General features: G+C 51.1%; 1 protein-coding gene across 1 annotated transcript in view; it reads right to left on the minus strand.

The window, feature by feature from the left end:
* Window positions 1–1560, minus strand: part of LOC308669846 (cullin-9-like) — a 62591-nt gene extending 61031 nt beyond the window's left edge. Inside the window, exon 1 of the mRNA XM_081330756.1 lies at window positions 1225–1560. The gene's annotated coding sequence lies outside the window, so the exon portion shown is untranslated. The remainder of the gene's footprint in view (window positions 1–1224) is intronic.
* Window positions 1561–6000: the final 4440 nt, after the last annotated feature.

Below are 6000 nucleotides of genomic sequence, written 5' to 3' on the forward strand. Positions count from 1 at the left end.
CTGGAGACAGCTGTTAGGGGTGTAGTTCATAAGACTGAAAAGCAAATTCTGCACTGCAAATTCATATCCCATACTTTTATCTCCTCCGTTGAGTGCTTTGAACTTTGAGCTTCAACAGAGAAGGATCATTTAATTCTATAGATCAGATGGAGTATCAGGAATTTGGAATATCATGAGAATCATGACCAACAAATTTAATAAATAAAACAGAAAGAATACAATAGTATCAAAAATAAAAAAATAAAATGTACAGAGTATACTCACAGTAAAAAATATATTACAAAACACAAGAATGATGCATTGGATGGCTACTGCATTGCCTTGCCATCTCATTAGTTCCTTAGGGATATCTACGATTAGGTACTTAATGTTTTAAACTACATTTATGTAAACTAGCTCAGATTTCAAGTCAGTAGAGACAGACATCTGATTTACCAGAGAGACCTAATTAAAGAAAAGCAAAGATTAATTTGAATAGTTCAGCAAATTATATAAGAAATATAGTTTACAAGAATCTTGAACTGATAGGAAATAAACCATATCCTCCACTCTTAGCAGCCTGGATTTAAGAAAGAGGTTTCCTCAGTGAACGTCTGATACCAAAATGAATGAAAAACCTTTCTGCCACTCTTTATGAGGCATCTATTCATCCTTTTTCTGCCTTTGATCTAGTAAACGGAGCTAGATTATTGGGGGCCGGGGGGGGGAACCTGTTAGCCCTAAGCCACTGATACGCTGTCTTTACACAGTAGAGACTCTGTGTACTGAGTAGAGGCAATGTGAGCACGCAATATAGGAAAGAGATTCTGACTCATCAAACGAAGCAGGAAAATGTACGCTTGTATTATTATTTTTTTTAAAAAAAAAACTTTTGTTTTTTCGTTTTCAGTAGAAATCTTCCAACACGCTCCTTTTTTTTTATTATTCCTGTACGCAGAGAAAAAAGCCCAGCTTCGTTATCAGAGGAAAACGGCCGATATTTTAAGTTCCGTTTTCACACATTCCTTCTTTAATGAGAAAGGGAAGGAAGAAGGGAGGGAGGGAGGAAAAGGGCGGGAAAAGCGGAAGACGGAAAAGAACCACTACCACCCTCGGCTGCACAGCGAGGAACTGTCCTGCTTGCCTTAACCCTGAAGGTCGCCGAGCGGAGACCATCTTAGAAACAAACAGCGTGAAGAAATGAAAGCCGGGAACAAAAAGGAGCCACCCCTGGTACGACCTTACCTAACTATTGAGGGCAGTAGCGCGACTCTGCCTGCTCCTTCTGCCGGCCACTTCTACCGCTTCGCAAGTTCCGGGTGATTAGAACGCATGCGCAACAGCCCCGTGCACGCACGGATCCTGCTCTTTCAGACTCTTTTCCGTCGGCCGTTCTACGGATCCCTACGAGGGACATTTTGGGAGCGGTTAAGGCGTGGGGAGGGTAGGACGTGGAAGGAAGTGGTCTCGATGAGTCATTTCTTCCTCGGTGCGAATTCTTCGCTTTCTTTGGGCTCCTGTTGCTGAAAGAAGCGTGCGCGCTGCCGTGCGCGGCAGGTCCTGCTTGAAAAAGGCTATGTATGTGGTTGACGGTGTGCAGTAGCTGTTTTATTGCTTATGCCGTTACTGCAAGTAAATTTATTTATTTATTGATGGGATTTATATCCCGCCCTATCTCCTGAAGGACTCAGGGCGGCTCACAATAAAACATATAATAAGTGCATAAATCAAGATAAAATGAAATTGAGAACATCAGTGCAATAAAAAATTAGAGAATTTAAAAATGAATTAAAAATACTAAATATAAATTAATTAAAATGCCTGTCAGTCTAGGTCAGCTTGGTGGAACAGGTGTGTTTTGAGGCCGCGGCGAAAGGATTGGAGGTTTTGGGCTATCCGAAGCTCAGGGGGGAGCTGATTCCATAGGGTTGGTGCTCCCACAGAGAAGGCCCTCCCCCTGGGGGTCGCCAGCCGACATTGCCTAGCTGACGGTACCCTGAGGAGGCCTTCTCTGTGTGAGCGTACTGGACGATGGGAATTTGTTCCCGGCAGCAGATGGTCCTGCAAGTATCCCGGACCTAAGCCATGTAGGGCTTTAAAGGTAAGTACCAGCACCTTAAAATCTCACCCGGAGGGCAACTGGTAACCAATGCAGCTCACGCAGGAGGGGTGTAATATGGGAGTATCGGGAAGCTCCCATCACAACCCGTGCAGCTGCATTCTGCACCAGCTGAAGCCTCCGGGTGGTCTTTAAGGGCAGCCCCATGTAGAGAGCATTACAGTAATCAATACGGGAGGTAACGAGTGCGTGGGTGACTGTACGTAGGGCATCTCGGTCCAAAAAGGGGCGCAATTGGTATATAAGACGAATCTGGGCAAATGCCCCCCTAGCCACGGTTCCAATGTGATCTTCAAAACTGAGTCGTGAATCTAGGAGGACGCCCAGATTGCGTGCTTTATCAATGGGAGGTAACATCTCTCCTCCTATAGTCAGAGATGGAATCTCTTGGACTAAACGAGATGACGGTATGTACAGCCACTCAGTCTTGGCCGGGTTGAGTCGAAGCCTGTTTTCTCCCATCCAAATCTGTACCGCTTCCAGACAACGGGACATCACATCGAGGGCATCACTGGGTTGGTTCGGGGTGGAGGTGAATAGCTGGGTATCATCAGCATATTGATGATATTTCACCCCGAAGCTACGGATGATCTCTCCCAGCGGCTTCATATAGATGTTGAACAGGAGGGGCGAGAGCACCGAACCCTGAGGCACTCCACAATTAAGAGGCCTAGGGCTTGACCTCTGCCCTCCTGCCAACACCGTCTGCGAACGGTCCGAGAGGTAGGAGGAGAACCAACGCAGAACGGTGCCTCCCACTCCCAGCCCCTCAAGACGACGCAGTAAGATACCATGGTCGATGGTATCAAAAGCCGCTGATAGATCCAATAGGACCAGGACAGAAGAATAACCTCTATCTCGGGCCCGCCAGAGATCATTCACCAGCGCGACCAATGCCGTCTCCGTGCTGTGCCCTGGTCTGAAACCCGATTGGTACGGATCTAGATATTCAGCTTCCTCCAGGTTCAAAGGGAGCTGTCGTGCCACCACGCTCTCAACAACCTTCGCAAGGAAGCGAAGGTTGGAGACAGGACGGAAGTTGTTTAAAACAGCTGGGTCCAGTGCCGGTTTCTTGAGGAGGGGCCTTACCACCGCCTCTTTCAAGGCAGCAGGGAAGTACCCTTCACTCAGTGAGGCATTGATAACTGCTAGGAGCCAGCCTCGTGTAACCTCCCGAGAAGCATAGACTAGCCAGGAGGGACACGGGTCCAACAAACATGTGGCGGCACTTAGTTTCCCCATGATCTTGTCCACTTCATCCGGAGTCACAGGATCGAACTCTTCCCAAATGTACTTGGCCAACTTCATCGTTTTCCTCTCGTTAGATACTGCCCAGTCAGAGTCCAGACCAGCCCGAATCTGAGCAATTTTGTCCACCAGATATTTACTAAATTCCTCAGCCCGTCCATGTAGGGGGTCCTCTCCCGTCTCTTGACTTAAAAGGGAGCGGACCACTCTAAATAGGGCGGCCGGGCGATTATCTGCGGACGCAATGAGGGTGGTGAAGTAGGCGCGCTTTGCCACCCTCATTGCCACAAGATAGGATCTAGAAAAGGATCTTAACTGTGTTCGGTCAGACTCAGACCGACTGGCTCTCCAAATGCTCTCTAGGCCCCTTCTCTGGCGCTTCATCTCCCGCAGGTCCTTGGAGAACCAAGGAGCGAGTCGGGACTTGCGCCGGGTCAGAGGCCGCAAAGGGACAACGCGGTCGAGCGCCTCCGAAGCAGCCTGTTGCCAGGCATTAACTAAGGACTCGACCGGGTTGTGGGAGAGGGAGGTGGGAATCGGTCCAAGCGCCATCTGGAATTTATCTGGGTCCATCAGGCGCCTGGGGCGGAACCATCTGGTCGGTTCCGCTTCCTGACATCGGGGGGTGACGTGACGGAGGCCCAACCGCAGGAGGTAGTGGTCTGTCCATGAAAGGGGTTGTGATGTTGGAGTAACCCCACCCAGCCCATTTAGCCACTGCCCAGAGACAAAAATTAGATCCGGCATGTTTCCTCCCTCGTGAGTTGGGTCCTGAGTAATTTGAGTAAGGTCCATGGCCGTCATGGAGGCCATGAACTCTCGGGCCACTTCTGATGCACTGCCCAGGGAAGGTAGATTAAAGTCTCCCAGTACCAAAAGCTTTGGAAATTCGACCGCCAATCCTGAGATGGCGTCAGGTAGCTTGGGTAGAACCGTTGCTGTGCAGCTTGGAGAGAGGTATACCAGAAGTAGGCCCAACTGACCACCAGGACCCCACCTTAAGAGGAGGGATTCACATCCGTCTATCTGAGGGGCAGTGGCCTCCCGCGGATGGAGGGTCTCTCTGATAACGATCGCCACGCCACCTCCCCTACCCTGAGCTCGAGGTTGATGTAGCACACGGAAACCTGGGGGGGATAAATCAGTCAGAGGGACCACTCCCTCTGGGCCCAGCCAGGTTTCCGTGATGCATGCCAGGTCTGCGCCTTCCTCCTCGATCAAGTCATGGATGAGGGGAGCTTTATTCACAACAGACCTGGCATTAAAATAGATCAGCCTGAGCTCAGGAGTCAGACCTCCCTCTTCCCCAGGGCAGCAAGCGGGAGCCAGAGGGTCAGAGCGCGCCACAGCAAGAAGATAGCGTGGGCGTGATCTCAGAATACGATATGACCCTCTGCTCCTCCATCTGCTGCCATTCCCAATTACTGTGGGGATCGGTATCCCTGTCCCATCCCCCTGGTTTACAAGACTCTCCATGGCCCTCATATTGCCGCGACCATTGGCCAACTTAGGCTGAGACAGGTCCGGTGGGATCTTCCCCTCGATTTGCTGGGCCTGACCCTCCCCCCTCCCTAACCCTTCAAAAATTTTTAAAAGAAAACCCAAGAGCCTCTTCTTGGCGCCATGCCACCTCTCGGGGTCCCAGGACCCGTCATTAAGGAAACGGCGACGTAGGTCTGATGGCCATCTCTGAGAGAGTGGGGAAGCTCTCAGGGCAAGTAGCTCACTTCTGGTGTAAGCCATCAGAGGTGGAAATAGGAGTAAAGGACGAGCTGGTAGGAACAACTGCATATCAAGACCACAGAGCTGAAGTAGTGGCTCCTGAGAACATGGTCACCCTCTCACAGTGATCAGGATCTCAGGGGGTCACCATCCAGCTCCGGGTAGGTCGCAGGAGGAGAGAGAGTCCGGTGAATGCTAGCATAGTCTGTTGGTGGATAACTTCGTAGCTCCGGTGATGAGCGGTGGTAGTTCATCTATCTCCATGCCTAAGATGTCATCGCGACCGAGGGGCTGTAGTCAGTCTCCGGTGAAAAAATGAAGGAGGGATTATCTGGACTTAAAGTATGATCCCGAGAGGATAACTGCTATCTCGGGGGCCTTTCGGCACATCCCACCTCCAAATAAAGCTTCAGGTGGTCCCTGGTGAATTCCGCCCTCCAGACCAGATATAGGAGGGTTTTAAATGGCGCTCTAGCCTACAGACGGTGGCCATCATCCCACAGACCTCTGTCGTGGGGGGGGAGCGCGAAGATCTTATAGATGGGCAGATGGGGGGCAGCAGCCACCAATTCTGGAGCCTCGCCGTCCGGGCTACCTTTGTAGGCAGCCCCAGGTCGTTACAGCTCCTCCGCAGGTGGCTGCAGGGCCGGACCGTTTGTCTATCGAAGGGAGATCGATCAGGTCGTTGTATGTCCGTTGCAGGCTTCCACATGCCGCGCATCCAAGCAGGCCGCTTAACAGCTGATTTGGAGGCCGCCGCAAGATCCCACCGGCAGCTGCCGGCTAGTATATGCTCTCTGCCGGTCTGAACGAGCCAGAAAAGGCTGCAAACTGCGCGTTGCAGCCCGCCCATCATCGGCCGCTTTACAGGCTGCCGCGGGGTGCCGCCGGTTACTCGCATCCAAGCTGGCCGCTTAACAGCTGATTTGGGG

The sequence above is a fragment of the Vipera berus genome, assembly GCF_964194415.1.
Source record: "Vipera berus genome assembly, chromosome: 1".
NCBI lineage: Eukaryota > Metazoa > Chordata > Lepidosauria > Squamata > Viperidae > Vipera > Vipera berus.